Source organism: Hemicordylus capensis, chromosome 3 (assembly GCF_027244095.1).
Source record: "Hemicordylus capensis ecotype Gifberg chromosome 3, rHemCap1.1.pri, whole genome shotgun sequence".
In the NCBI taxonomy this organism is placed as follows: Eukaryota; Metazoa; Chordata; class Lepidosauria; order Squamata; family Cordylidae; genus Hemicordylus; species Hemicordylus capensis.
The window spans coordinates 126,132,806-126,148,256 of record NC_069659.1 but is presented as its reverse complement, the minus strand read 5'-3'; the positions used below and the strand labels follow the sequence as shown (position 1 = coordinate 126,148,256).

The window sequence follows — 15,451 nt, the reverse complement described above, 5'->3', positions numbered from 1 at the left end:
GTAACTCCCATTCATATCAAAGTGGGCTTGCACAGGAGAACATCCCTGTGGACTCAGTTTGTTACAAAATAATAAGCATAACATTTGAGAGGCCTTATAGACTAAGTCTTGTTTGTTGAGGATTGTTGCTACCTGGAGGGAGTCATGTTATTCTAGATAACATTCAGGGACAAGGAGTCTATGACTGTAGGAAATAGTTTTCAGTAAAGATGAGCTAGTTGTTTTAGGCATCTACTTGTGACGTTTTAGTTGCTTACAGTCTTGAGCAGCAGGCATTTGCTGAGGAACAGAAAAGGATAAATGACTATATCCAGCAATATAGTTGCCAGGCATATAAACACTGATTGTACTGCTGCTCTAATCATATCAGTTGGTAGGATGCATTAACAGTATTGTCAAGACTGATCAACCAGCCAGACCAGGAGACCTTTGAGGTGCAACCATCAGGAGCGAAACTGAAGTCTCTTCATAAGAGCATCCCAGCCCCCTTGCTTTTCAAACCTTATAAGAAAGGCTCCAGGGGGAAGAAGTCACCTTGAGACACTGCAATGAAAAGTCATCTCAAATCACAGAGTTACATTTGACTACATAGACACCCTTGGGGGTTAAAAACAAAATCAATTTTTCTCTTGCTTCCTCACCCCCCCCCCCATACACACTTACTAATTGGTGCAATTGCTGTGTGAGGCAGATATAGTGTCTATCTCACGCAGCATGTATACCAAATAAGGGAAATACATCCTGTGGCCCATGCTCTCATTCCTAAGTCCTCTTCTGTCAATCATAGAAACAGTGTTGTCTGGAGGTCTATTGCCTTTTTTCTCTTCATTTCAGAAAGACATCTCCTTTTGATTATCTCCCTCCAGGCACTTTGTGCCTTACATTCTTCCATCTACTATTCCTTATTTTACAGAAGGCAAGCATAAGGGAGGTCATAATGATAGTGTCACCCCCATCATAATCTCTTGGGTTGATGCCTATTTTCTTTCTTAACTGTCTAGGCAATATAAACAGAGAAGGATGTGTCCTCTGTATCCTGTTCCCAATATTAATTATATAGCAATGCACACATTCATTGACTCTGCTATTCAACATATTGGGTGCAATCTACCTCCCACTGAATTTATTGGCAAAAATCTCACTGATTTTTTTAATAGACCAAGATTGCATCTACTATCAGAATAGCTTGAGGGTTGGTTGGTTTCAGTTCTGGATCTTAACTATCACTCAAGGGATGCATGCAGTATATTTTTCTCTTCACCAAGCCCCAACATTAATTAAAATGCTTCTCCCCCAAAAAAACTTCAACCAGCATTTTAAAAATGCAAATCCATGCAGGATGGTGCGTACAAGGGGCAAAATTATTTCAAAGTGTTTACATCATGAAACCTTTCTTTGTGCTCTTGGAATCTTGCACATGCTGTGGGTCTAATTACTTTAGTTACTTTCTTGATTTTCCACCTTTTGAATTCACAATGCGTTTGTTCCTTCCATCATACAGGTTTACCTTTATGGTCTGTTTAGCAGTGCAGTTACCTTCTGCATACCAATCTGAGGGCTGCAACGACAATCTAACAGTCCTTGATAGCAGCTTCGCGCCCTTTCAAACACTTCTAGATCTTGGGCATTCAAAGACTTCAAAGAAGAACACCCCACCCCCATCAATTATAGCTCTCTTTCATGTTTATTATCTACTTCTATGTTGCTTTAAACTCACAGTGTCCCCATTTTTTTTAATGAAACAGAACCAGAGTAGGATCGATCCAGAGGTGTAAGTGGCAGACAGCGGCTACCTTGCATTTTCTCCAGATTTAAAGCCTCAGAGGAAACAGACTGGACCACACACGTAGAAGAGAGCTAACAAGAGGTCTGTGCCCCCAACCTCACACACTCACACAGAACGATTATTGCAGCCACGTATGGACAGCTGTACGAGCCAGTCAAAACAGCCTGACACTGCAGTACTTTTGGGGAAACAAATATATTAGCATTCTGATCGGTGGAGGGGGTGGGGGTTTGTTGCTGCTGCAAATAACTGTTTAACCAAACAAAGGAAGTTTTGTCTCCCCACCACCCCTATTTGTAAACAATACGTGGAGGAGGGACTCACCGGGTCACCCTGATCGCTGAAGGTCAGTCTCGGGCTAGCTTTGATGGTAGTTTTCCTCCAGGGGCTCGAGAAGATTTTGTTTGGTTTCTTGCCGTTCTTTCTCCCGTCCTCCTCCTCCTCCTCCTCTTCCTCTTTCTTGAGTCCCCCCTGCGCCCTTTCCTTCCTATCCGTCCTTACAGTTCTGGATGGCAATAAGAATTCGTTCCTCAAGCCTTTGCCCAGCATCCCAAATCAGATCCCATGATCGCAATCCACATCTCGGCAGATGTACCACAGAATCACGTAGAGGATGAGGAGGATGGCGAAGATGAACAAAGCCACCAGAATCGCCTTGGTCACAGGAGAAATGAGGGACTGCATGACACCCAGGGAGAGCCGCAGCCGAAGGAGATTAGTTGGCAATGAAGACAACGCTTCGGAAGTGCCACGGCTGGAGAAGAAGCCGGTGATGGATCACGAAGGCTCTCTCGCAGGGGCAGCAGCAGCAGCAGCACCGCTACCGCCACCTTCCAGAGCAACCCAACTCCCCGGCTGTCTGAAATAGCCCGGCTAAAACCTGGGCTGCCTCCGCATTGGTTCGTGCCAAGTTGACAACAAGAGGGCGCGAAGCGGAGTCGCCGGGCTCCCCCCTTGTCAGGGCACCTAGAAGAGAGAGACTGACCCGCGGGGCGTTCACAAGCCGGCGCTTCGCCGGCCCCGCTGCTGCCGCTCTCCGGCTGCAAAGAGACCGAGGAGCGCTCCGGCGGGAAGCACAGCGGGCAGGCAAGGAGAAGTTGACCTGCCAGATAGCGCTGCCATGGACGCTGGGGCTCCGCCGGTCTGGTCCCCGCGCTTGCCTCCTCTTCAGAGCTGCGCGGAGGAGACGCGCCGGGCAGCAGCGGAGCCGGCGCCTTCAAAGTTGGGCGACAGCAAGGCAGCAGCCCGCAGGTGGTGGTGACAGGTGGGGAAAGCCAGGCGGCTCCTGGGAAGCTCCGTGCGGAAAGCCATGAAAGGGCAGCTGCGGGAGAGACACGCGGGCAAGCGGCGGGAGCCCACAGGCGCGCAGCTGGCGGGAAGGCGAAGGACGGCGCGCGCCTGGAACTTCCTTCTGCCCACACCCACAGCGAGGTGCTTTCCCTCGGCTGAGCGTGAGGTGGTGGGAGAGACTGTCAAAGTGCGTCTGTGCGCGCTTCTGCAGCGGAGGCAGCAGCCGGCGGCTTGCTGCTGCAGACGGGGAACCTGCCTGATTAGTATTCCACCCAGCAGAGCTCCTTCTTTCCTTTTCCCGCCTCCTTCCCACTCGCCCGCCCGCCCCTCGCGCCTCGTCTCTCTGGTCCCTCTTCCCCCAAACCGACAGTGCAGCCGGGGAAACCTCGGCTGTCATTGTGTGTGTGCGTGTGCTGTGATGATAATAATTATAGGGGAGTATGAAACGTGTATGTGCGAGTGTGTGTGTGTGTGTGTGTGTGTGTACGTGCGGGAGTGGTAATAGCTGAGGGTCTCTCTCTCACACACACGCACACTCACACCATTTCTCTGCACTCAACTGACGTGTCCATTAGTTTCAATTTTCATGACAAACGCGACGTCGTCGTGATTGCAAGTGAAGAGAATGGTAGCGGATTGCACCGGTTTCTCTTAATAAATAAATAAATAAATAAACAAATAAACTAAAAGAAATTAATACTTCGAGGAATGTGGCAGGAGCCTGTTACAGATATACAAACCGTACACAGACAAGGTCACATGCCTCTTTTACTCCAGATTCATAATCCAGAATACCTACCATTGGATCCTTTTTATGCATCCTTTTATTGATGCATCCTCTGGTATTTCTGTATATAGAGAGGATTCAAGGTGAGGTCATAGGTGCATGTGGCGATTACATGTTGACTGCAGTGGCAAGGGGCATCATACATGTGTGAAGAGTGGCCATCAAAGGTGAAAAGCCACAAGCAGGGAGCTTTGTCTGCTCTGGAAGAATGTTGCAGGGAAGCTCAGCATGCAGAGTTCAGTCCAGAAATGGGGCCACTGGACTCCAACTTGGAAGCAGGAGGAAGGCACTGGAGCACACACAGGAAGGTGCCTTATACGGAGTCAGACCATTTCTCCATCTAACTCAGTATTGTCTACAATATTATAACTCTCCATACTTTCAAGCAGGAATTTTCCCCTGCCCTACCTGGAGATGCCAGGGACTGAAACATGGGGCCTTCTGCATGTAAAAGAAATACTATACCACTGACCTAGCCTTATCCTCACAAAGCAGAAACTGAAAGCAGGAACAGAAAGCTAAGAACTACAGCCTGTTTGGTGCCTATTTTAAGTGGCAGTTATTGTGTGGTATGCTGAGGAAACTTCTTGCCAAGTGTTTGAGACAATTCTCCCCATCCACATCAGCAGAAAAGGCTTAGCCTGCAGTTCAAAGATTTGTGTTGCATAGGGAAACATGCTCAAAATATACTTTATAGTAAAATGCTGCATAAAGTTTACCATGTTATAACTACTCTATGGAGTTATTTAAAGTAGCCCATTTATGTATCAGGTAATGGCTAATGACAACTGGTAAAGCAACAAGCCTCAGAATTGACAATGAAGACACTGAAGTGGTGGATAGCTTCTGCCTTTTAGGATTGACCATCAACAGTAAAGGATCCAGCAGTCAAGAAATACTCTGTAGACCAGCACTTCGTAGGGTTACAATCAGGGGCGTAACAAGGCTCGAGTGGGCCCAGAGACAAAATTTTTAAATAGGCCCCTCGCTCACACACACACACACACACACACACACACTTCAGAATATATAGTCATGTGACTTGCCTCTGGGGGGCCCCTCGAGGCGTGGGGGCCCCCAGGCAGCTGCCTCCCCTTGCCTAATTGTAGTTACGCCCCTGGTTGCAAGGAATGCCTTGGAAAGGCTATTTAGATGCCGTGATGTGTCTACACCTTCCCCGTGACACTCTATGGATGTGAAAGCTGGACTTTGAAGAAGCAAGATAGAAAAAGCATTGATGCTTTTGAACTTGTGCTGGAGAAGACTTTCGAGGATACCATGGACAGCCAGGAAAACAAACAAAAGGATCATAGAACTAATCAATCCAGAATTTTCACTCAAGGCACAAATGTCCAGGCTCAAACTATCATACTTTGGACACATTATGTGAAGACCCAGCTCCCTTGAGAAGTCTGTAATGCTGGGGAAAGTTGAAGGAAAGAGAAGAAGAGGACAACTAGCAGCAAGGTGGATGGACTCGATTAAAACAGCAATGAATGTACCACTGAGATACCTTAAAGGCCAAGTTGAAGACAGATCATCCTGGAGAGAATCTATCTATGTGGTTGCTAAGAGTCGACACCAACTTGATGGCACTTAATCAATCAATCAATGGCTGTATCATGTTAGTCTCCCTCACATTTACTTGGAAGCAAGTTGGTCCACTACTTTTAATGAACTTTCTTCCAAGTAAGAGTGCAGAGGATTGCAGTGTTGATTGTATGGATGTTCTGTAAGAAACCCTCTGACAAAAACATTCTGTTTTGAGTTCTATGAGTGAATCTCTCATGGATGGTGGACAAGGATACAGTCTCTGTATCATATATCTTATTTATAACATATATTTTGATTAATAATTAAGTTGTTGACTAATTAAGGTAGAGAGCAGAGAGTCAAATTGTTGATTGTTTCTGGTGTATCATTATGGGTGTCCTGTGTTTGAAAAGAAAAGGCAATTGAAGGTCAAAATCAAATTTGCAGAGAACCAGGAATAATTATTCTAAAGTGTGTGTGTGTGTGTGTGTGTGTGTGTGTATGCGTGTACGCATGTGTGCACATGTGCGTGCATGTGTGTAAAGAATAAAGGATAGATAAAGGGCATGTTGATGCTAAACTCATCCAATGAGTTGATGTGAACAAATGTTGTCTAGTATAATACAAGCTGGATGTTATATAAGGAGCAATTCTTCCCACTGAAGATAAAACATACTATCCAGTCTGAGAAGCTGAATGCAGTATGCTTGCATACTAACATAAACTGTATATTAAAGGTGAAAAAACTGAAGAGTGCATTCAAGTGTAGAATATTCAAGTGTGAAGAGTGTATTTCAAGTACATTTTTAAATGGGAAATATTTTGACAGGTTTTACAGGGGAATCATGAGGAAGAAATCTGAGCAGAAGGAAAATTCCAGGCTGAGCGGGGAGAATGTAACAGTTTAGAAAGGATGGATGCTCCAAGTCTAATTTTGAATATTTTATCCTAGAAATATGGTCTTAGTTAATTAATTCATACTCCTGCTATACAGCTGGGAAAGCAGATAAAATAATTTGAATCTTTTCCATCTGTGAATCTATGAGACAGAACTGGTACTGAAGATAAAAGAGATATATAATCCTCCACTATCACTAACAATATTTTCAAAGCCTTGTACAACCTAATCTTATGCATGTCTACTGTACCACTGTGTTCAATGAAGTTTACTACTAAGTGTACAGAGGTTTCCAAGAACAGTTCAGAAATACCTGGTTTTTTGGGTGGGGGAAAACCTGTATGATGATGAATTATTCTAGATTTTTGGTTCTCCCTAGTTCTGTTTTCAGATCACTTTTTAAAAACCTATCTTTTCTATTTAACTTTTTCATAGGTTTCCCCCCCCCTCCTATGTAGCCCTTCTGGACTTGGATGCATCTATAAATACAAATATACTGTGTAATATCTCATCATCATCAATCACCATCATGGTAATCCCTAGCCACACCACAGAATATATACCAAGTTGGCCCATAGGCTTATTTAAGAGTGTAGTTTCTTTGAGCATGAGAATCACGCAGGAATATTATATCTTCATTGAGGTGGAAAATTGTTTTAGCTTATGTAAAGTAAATACAGGTGGTTAATGCACCATTTTTACAGGTGTTCCAAGCAGAACACCTGTAAAAATGGACCAGAACTATTATTTCATCTAGAGGCTTTTTGCTATATATTTGCATGAAGGGGAAAAGAAGAAAACAGTAACCTCTCCTTTCTCACTAGTTTTCTCAAATGAACACTTGGTAACCTTCTGCAATGTGTTTTGTGTGAGCATTAAGGGAATACATCCTGGACTCTTGACTCAGCATGATTCAATGTTTTATTCCAGATAAGACTGGTACTGATAGAAATGAAATATACTTCAGAATTTTGGACACAGTCGGTTGCCAGGGCTACAGCAATTATTTCAAAGCATGACATTCTTACTACTTTGCTTGGACTTGTGAGAATTCATTCATGGAAAATGAGAAATAAGACTTCAGTACCATGGCTGTGTTTACATTCTGCCAATCAGAACTTCCCCCACCCGTGCCATTATGCCACTTTCTCTACAGTACTGTATGGCCACATGCTAGAAATGACATCATCCCTATCCCGTATATATGTCTAGTCCTTAAGTATGTTTCCCCCCATGTATAGATGTGCATAGAATAATATATGCCACCAACAACATTTAATCTCTTTTTAGTCACAAAACATTTCCATACATTCTCAAGGGAGCTTTGTACAAGAGGTAAGGCATGTTTGCTGGTAGGTTTATCTCCATCAATATATGTGGTTTGGATGTACATTAATGGGGCCCTCAGGTTGAGAACCAGCCTATACATTTTAGAGTAAATAAATACAATACAATAATAAATAACATTCTTTAAAGGACATTGTAATGGCTGGTTCACATTAGCATAAGCTAGTAGTACACTAAGAATAAATAGTCTGGATCCAAGATAACTTAAGGACCCCTTTCTCCCACATGAATCTACTCATAATCTAAGCTCTCTATTGGAAGCCTTGCTCTGGGCCCCCCTAACATTTGAAATATGGTGGGAGATGATTTGGGATAAGGGCCTTTTCAAGTACAGCATCAAGGCTCTGGACCTCCTTCCCAGAGACAGAGCATTCATTCTGCCCCCTCTCAACTGGCTGTTCTTTTTCAGAAAGTGTTTGAGGCTTTTTAAATTTGAAGTGATCTGTGGCTGCTGCTGCTGTTCCTCCTCCTCCTTCTGGATTCTTGTTTATTGCTGATCAAGGTAATCTAATTAATTATTGGTTGGTTATTTTGAATATTTAAATTGTCATTTTATTGTAGATTGCTGACGTTGATATCATTGGCTGTCTTGTAGATCCTCTTGGTTGGCAGAGCACTCATGTTAAAATGTCAATTTGTGACAAGCACTTTTGTTGTTTTCTATCTTGCTTTAAAGTTTAGAAGTGAAATAACTAATTCAGAACTGTGTACAGGTTTGTTTAGTTATTTACAGTAGTATTTCTACCCTGCCTTTCAAACCCCAAAAGGGCCTCCAAGGCAGCTTACAGATAAATTAAAAGCAATAATACAAAACCAAGCCATGAAAAATTACAACAGCAATAACTGAGGAGGATTTACAAAGCTAAGCACTGAAAAATGGCACTGGGATGAAAAGACATCACAGCAGAATCAACTTATATGAAGCTGCATCAGACCATTGGTCCGTCTAGGTAGCCACTAGCAATGGCTCTCCCAAGATTCAGGGAGGGATCATTCCCCCTTCTACCTGGAGACATATAGGAGATAGGTTTATTCTACCCGAACTTCTGCATGCAGGCCATGTGTACTACCACTGAGCTACAGCTGCTCCTCTAACTGTCTCCAGTGCTTTTTAACTTCTATGTGAAACCACTGGGAGAGATAATCAGGGGATTTGGTGCAGGGTGTTATCAATATGCTGATGACACCCAGATCTATTTCTTCATACCAAATTCATCAGGATATGGCATAACTTCCCTAAATGCCTACCTGGAGGTGGTAATGGGCTGGATGAAGAATAACAAACTGAAGTTGATTCCAAATAAGTCGGAGGTATTGACTGGGGGGGGGGGTCGGAATCCGTGAGATGGTTTAGATCTGCCTGTTTTGGATGGGGTTGCACTCCCCCTGAAATATCAGGTACATAGCTTGGGAGTGCTCCTGGACCCCAAACTCTCTCTGGTTTCTCAGGTTGAGGTGGTGACCAGGAGCACTTTTTATCAGCTTTGGTTGATAACATCAGCTATAACCATTTCTGGAGGTAAATGACCTTAAAACAGTGGTGCATATCCTGGTAACCTCTAGGCTTGACATCTGTAATGCACTCTACATGGGACTGCCTTTGTACATAGTCTGGAAACTACAATTGGTACATAAAGTGGCAGCCAGATTGGTCTTGGGGACAACTCAAAAGGACCATTACTCCAATTTTGAAAGAATTGCACTGGCTGCTGTGCAAAATACAAAGTGTTGGTCATTACCTACAAAGCCCTTAACAGCTTGGGTCCAGAGTATTTAAGAGAGCGTTTTATTTGTCATGAACCCTATCACTTACTAAAATAATCTTGAGAGGTCTGGTTATGGTTACTGCTGGCTTGTTTGGTGGCAACCCGGGGGACCGTGCCTTCCCTGTGGCTGCCCCAAGGCTTTGGAATATGCTCTCTGTAGAAATAAGAACATCCCCATCTCTGTTTGTTTTCAGGAAAACTCTCAAGATGTACCTACCTGTTTTCTGCGGCTTTTGACTGAAGATTTTTTTAATGTAATGTGCTTTTATCTGTGATTTTGTTTTATTAGTTTTGTGAATTTTGTTTTAATATTTGTTGTGTTTTTAATTTGTACACCACCTAGAGATGTTTATATCAAGCGGTATAGAAATATGATAAATGAATGAATACACACACACGAAACAAAACTGTTTTGACAAGACTGAAAACCCACCAATGAGGATGTAGTGTTAGGCAGGCTTGAGGGAGGACTAGGCCTCAATTAGAGTAACTGCTTAGAGGGTGGGCCTCTTCAAATAAGGAAGAAATCCCAGGAGAATCAAATCCCTGTGGTCCAGTCCAGAGTGAGGGGCAGGGTTTACTGGACAGCAGCCTAAAGAGGAGTAGGGGAGGGGTGTGCTAGATCTCAGTTCTTCCCTGGACGCCTCTGAAGAAGGTCAGATCAGCAACTACTGTAGGACAAAGGGGGTCTAGCAACTTTGGGCTGGGAATCAACTGGGAATTCCTTAACTAGAAGTAAGTAGGAAGGATAGGGACCAATTTAGCTAGACATGTCAGAGAATTAATTCTTGTGTAAGTGTTTGGCTCTGACTTCATGGTTCTTGTAATTCCTGGGGAAGGGTATTTCTTGAATGGAAGCAGCAATTGTTGATGTTCAACTATAAGAAAACTATAGTTTTCCTTATCATCCAATCTATATATATGATACACTAAGGTTGTATGTGGCAAGCCCCATCCACACAGTACTTTATCATTCGGAGGTAACAGAACAGAAGCACTGTGGTGATTGGGCAGTGGGGATTCCATATACATATAGGGAAGAGGAGTGGGGAGGGGGTGAGCGGATAGAGAGCGGGGAGGGGGCGAGCGGGCGAGCAAGCAGAGAGTAAGCAAGCGAGCAGCAGGGAGGGTACAAGTGAGCAAGTGAGTGGTGTTGAGGGGGTGAGTGAGCAAGTGGTGGGGAGGGGCAAGTGAGCGAGTGAGCAGCATGGGGGATGAGTAATAAAGTAACACTGAGCAATAAAGCAGGGGCTGTGGCGGTGGGGGCAAGGAGAGCAACAAAATCCTAGCACACAGATACTCTGTGCAGGTACATCTAGTTATTAATAATTCCAAGTTGTTGTTGATTCTCCCTCCTTATTGGGTCTTGCCCTAGTCACACACTCCTGAAGGACCAGGTTATCTTCACAGGAAAGGGAATCCCATTTATTTATTTTATTTACTGTTCAGTTTTTATACCTCCTTTCATAAGGCATCCCAAGGCAGTTTACACAAGTTAAAATATAATAAAACTCCATAAAAATCACATTTAAAACCTTAAAATCATTTAAACAGTAAAAATCATAAAACAGCAAAACAAAACAAAAAAACAAAAAAACATCCCAATCATAAAAAGGACAAACATAAGTAGGAGAGCTGAGAGACCTGAGCATCACTGCTGAGAAGGCAGAGAGAGAGAGAGAGAGAGAGAGAGAAGCAGATAAATTAGTTTTTAAAATGGGATTTTATTTATTTCTCATTGGAATACATTTTTAATGACAGTGGAAGACATTCTGATTCAATTTACTTAAGGAAGTCCCATTGAAATTAAAAGAATAAGTTAGGCATGCCTAACTTGTCCTTTTAATTTCAATAGGACTTCCTCAAGTAAATTGAATCAGGATGCCAGCCAATGTCCTTATACATATGCTCTGCTTTTCTTTTTGTAATGAACTTTTATAACAAGAATAAGAAAAAGAAATGCCTTATATTGAGCTAGCTAGTTCTAGATGGAAGGGAAAAGAAGTAGCTGAAGAAACAATGGCAACAGAATACTACCCAGTGTGTTCCTCCAGAACCGTTCTACTTGGATACTAGATATTCAGAGTCACCCAATCAGTGGTGCCATTGGACTATCGAGTGCAAGTCCAGAGCCCCCCATAGCCTTTTGCCCCATCCTTTATGTGTGAAGGAGCACCCAGCTTGTCTCTGGAGAAGCATGGAGAGCACCTGAAATAGTCCTCATCCTGAGCCACAGAGCCGGTTTCTTTCTCCCTCACCCCTTCTTGCTGGAGAATCTGTTCAGGCTGAACGGCAGCAGCCAATGGTTCACCAGGTAAGCCACAGATCAGAGGCCATGCCAAGTTCTCGCCCTGCAGCCCATCTGAACTAGGCTCCCTTTTTGTGCTTCAGAGTGCTAGGCTCCCAAAAGAACTTTCTTATATCTGTGGCTGCAACCTGCAAGATACAGGTTAGGGCATGCGTTCAGGGCAGGGTGGTTGTTGCTGAACATGATGGAAGATTCATTCTGAGCCACTACCTTGAAATTAGCTGGCATTGAATTTAGCTGTTCACTCTCATCTTATTTGTCTATTTTTCTATGTAAATAGCTTATCAAATTTATTGATAAGTGAGAGACATAACAAGGGAGGGGCTCCCATTAAGTCATTAGGTCCAGAGTCCGAAATGACCTAGCTACACCTCTGTACCCAGTTAATTTGATCTACAGTAGGTTCAGGTCAAAAAAGGAAATAATTTATTCATATAATGCATAACTAATTAGTAGAAATCACTACCATATAAACTGTGATGGTCACTAGCTTAGATGACTTTTTAAAAGCTCAGAGAAATTTATGGAAGATACATCTTTTAGCATTAATTAAATCTTAATGTTCTGAGGCAGTATACCTCTGAATACCAGATACAGGACAAAAGTATTGTTATCTTCATGCCAGAAACAGAATGCTAGATAAGATGGACCTGGACTGGTGTAAGGCACCATTTGTCAGCGTTTCTTCTAAAATGGCTAGAGCTGATACTATTCATCTTCTGCCCAAGGCCAGAAGTCAACAAGGGCCTACCTAACTCTATGTAGCAGTTGCTCCAGGCCCACATTCCTCAGTGTGAACAACTGGACTGGAGAACAATACAGACTGCATTGCCTGTCCTGTCTAATCTAATATCTGATCTGGTTCCACCACTGCCTACCCCCTGCATTATGCCCTTGCCTTTGGCTCTTCCAGTTCTTGTCTGTAGGGTCTGGTAATCAACCCTAGTGTATCTAGACCATGCAGGGGCTTAGCAAAGTTTGAGTGGCACCAGAGACAAGATTTTAAAAAGCGCCCCCCCCCCGTCACTGAAGCTCAGCTCATGAAGTAAAGAAATCTTAAATGAGGCTGAATAGTGGTAACAAAAAGCATAGCTAGGAGATACATACATACATACATACATACATACATACATACATACACACACACACACACCTCTATGTGCCACAATAGAACGTCATCCTAAATTGTTTTTAAAAGGTTTTGTAAATTGTGGATGATGCAAATCATTCAATGGTGCTAGAGAAAGACATGCTGTTCTGATAGCTCCAGGTCTTAACACTCACATCAATTTTGGAGGATGAATACAACTGAAGGAAGCCCGGGCATGTGCGGGGCAAGGCAGTGGGCCCCAGACAACTGTCTCTCCTTGCCCTATTCTAGTTACGCCCCTGAGATAATGCCCTTTGCCACTGGCCATTTTGGTCCTTATTGTCGTAAATCTGTTAGCTCGGCTAACACAACAGGATTTACAACCCCCTCAGGTCCGGTTCTTACCAGTAAGCAGATGATGTGCCACATCGGGGCGCAGTCTGCAGGAGGACGTCGAGCCGATGATAACTCCTTTTAAAAAATTAAAATCCAGCTGCCACACAGCCGAGGAGATGGCTGTGGTGGTGCGTGTGTGTCCTACCCCCTACTGTCATGCCCTCAATATCAGATAGCGAGGAGGAAGGGGAAGCTGTCAGCCTTTCAGCCAATGCAGGGGTGCCTGAGGGGCAGAGCCTGGCTGTCAGTTCCCAAGAGATGGCTGAGGAAGGTCCGGCTGATGTTTCAGAGCAGGCACAGCAGTCTGAGGCAGCAGAGACAGCGATGGACAGACTAGAAGATGAGCTGTGCAGGCAACCCCCACTGACTCCACAGCAAAGGCATGTCACAAGGCGAAGAGCACAGCTGGAAGCTATCAGTAGGAGTAAACACCTCTTGCAGAGGGCTGATAAGCCTTGAATCCCTGCCAGCTGAGAGTTATCAGCTTGGACTATAAAGCTTTCTGTTAGCCACTGGAAGACAACATTTGTCAACCCTCGTGTCGACAGCTTTCAACCCAAGCCTGATATAGAGAACTATTCCAAGCCATGTTTCGTTTCTGCAGCCCAGTTTGTATTGTGGACTATCTTCCTGGACTTCCCTTCCAGGTGGCCAGATTGCTGACACCTACACCCCCACCTCTGGCAATAGCTGATACAAGAGCAATGCCGTGGCCTGCTGTTTGGCCCGGCGTCGCTTCCCAACTGCGAGGCACACCTGTGCAGTTAAGTCTCTAAACTGCACAGGCACGCCTTGCAGTTGGGAAGCGATGCCGGGCCAAGCAGCAGGCCACGGCATTGCTCTGATATCTTCTGCCACCATGGGGTGTGTGTGTGTGTAGAAGGATACACACGCACCCCCGCAGCCTGGCGGCGGGAGGGCAAAAATGGCAGGAAGGGAGGGCGGGAGCCCGGTGGAGAGAAAAAGCACTGCCTGGAGGGGGAAGATGCTTGTGGCGGAAGGAGGACGGGGACCTCCAGAACAATGGGGAATGGACTCTCTCTCTTTTTCTTGCCAAGACTGCTCCATTCTCTCTCTCTCTCTCTCGCTCTCATTCAAGCCAAGACTGCTCCATTCTCTCTCACTCACTCACTCAAGCCAAGACCGCTCCATTATCTTAAATACCCAGGGCCTAAGCTGTGTAGGGCTTTATAGGTTATAACCAGCACCTTGTATTTTCCCCAGAAGTGTATTGGTAGCCAAATAGCTCTTCAAGTATAGGAGTAATATAATTATAACTATATTATATACATATTATGTACATAATTATATTATATACAATGTTATGTACATAATTAAGTAAAATCTTTGTGTATTAAATTTTGAATACACATTAATTGTATTTATTTTGAATTTTTATTTTTTACTATAACTGGGGGGGGGGGACTCAACAGAATGTTGCATCGGGGTGCCAGCTCCCCCAGAGCTGGCCCTGATTAGCACTCCCCCTGTGAGTTAACAGAAAGTAGCAGCGAAGCTGCATGAAGGAAAACAAAAGGCTCACAAAGAAAATAGTAAATGAATCAAGTCCCCCGAACTGAACTAGGTATCCCCCTCTAACAATAACTGAGTAATAACTGAAAAGAAAACAACAGCACAAGGAATGAAAAAGAACAAAGGACACCAGAGCAAGGAATTAATGGAACAAGAACACAAAGCAGGAAAGAACAGAACAAAGGCAAACTGGAGCTTAGAAAAGTTGAGAATTCAAAATAGAACATGGACCCCGGTCAGCGAAAGTTGCTAACAGCATCGGTGGAATTCACAGACTGCTTGATATATGGCTCAAGAGAACCAGCAGCCAATCAGGCTTTCCTGAGTCAGCACTCTGCTTCCTCTCTTGTGATCTCCTGTGCCTGCGTGTCTCCCACTGAGCTTTCCTCTTGAGACATCTTCTCAAGACAGGTGAAATCCCAGCCTCCTGATCAGCCTGCTCCTGATCAGGATTCATGTCTGACAGCTGTTCCGATTCCTCAGCTCCAGAGTATGTTCTCTCTGCCAAATCCTGTTGCTGTGCCTCTGAGCCCTCACTAGCAGGTGAATCCTCCCGTTCCTCCTCTGAGTCAGAAGTCTGAGCCATGACACTTATCTGCCTGTACCAAAATCAGTTGTAGCCTGCCTTATAGCTTTGCCAAGGCCTGACAGTTAGGTAGTTCCTGTGTTCTCATTGCTCAGTGCAGTACAGATGCTTTATGCATATTTCTCATAAAC

The 15,451-nt window shown here is 44.1% G+C and overlaps 1 protein-coding gene across 3 annotated transcripts in view; it reads right to left on the bottom strand.

The window, feature by feature from the left end:
• Positions 1-2,744, bottom strand: part of LOC128350287 (E3 SUMO-protein ligase ZBED1-like) — a 256,967-nt gene extending 254,223 nt beyond the window's left edge. Inside the window, exon 1 of one of the 3 annotated variants that reach the window (XM_053308329.1) lies at positions 2,111-2,744. The gene's annotated coding sequence lies outside the window, so the exon portion shown is untranslated. The remainder of the gene's footprint in view (positions 1-2,110) is intronic. The other 2 variants (XM_053308327.1, XM_053308321.1) reach the window with 2 other exon arrangements.
• Positions 2,745-15,451: the final 12,707 nt, after the last annotated feature.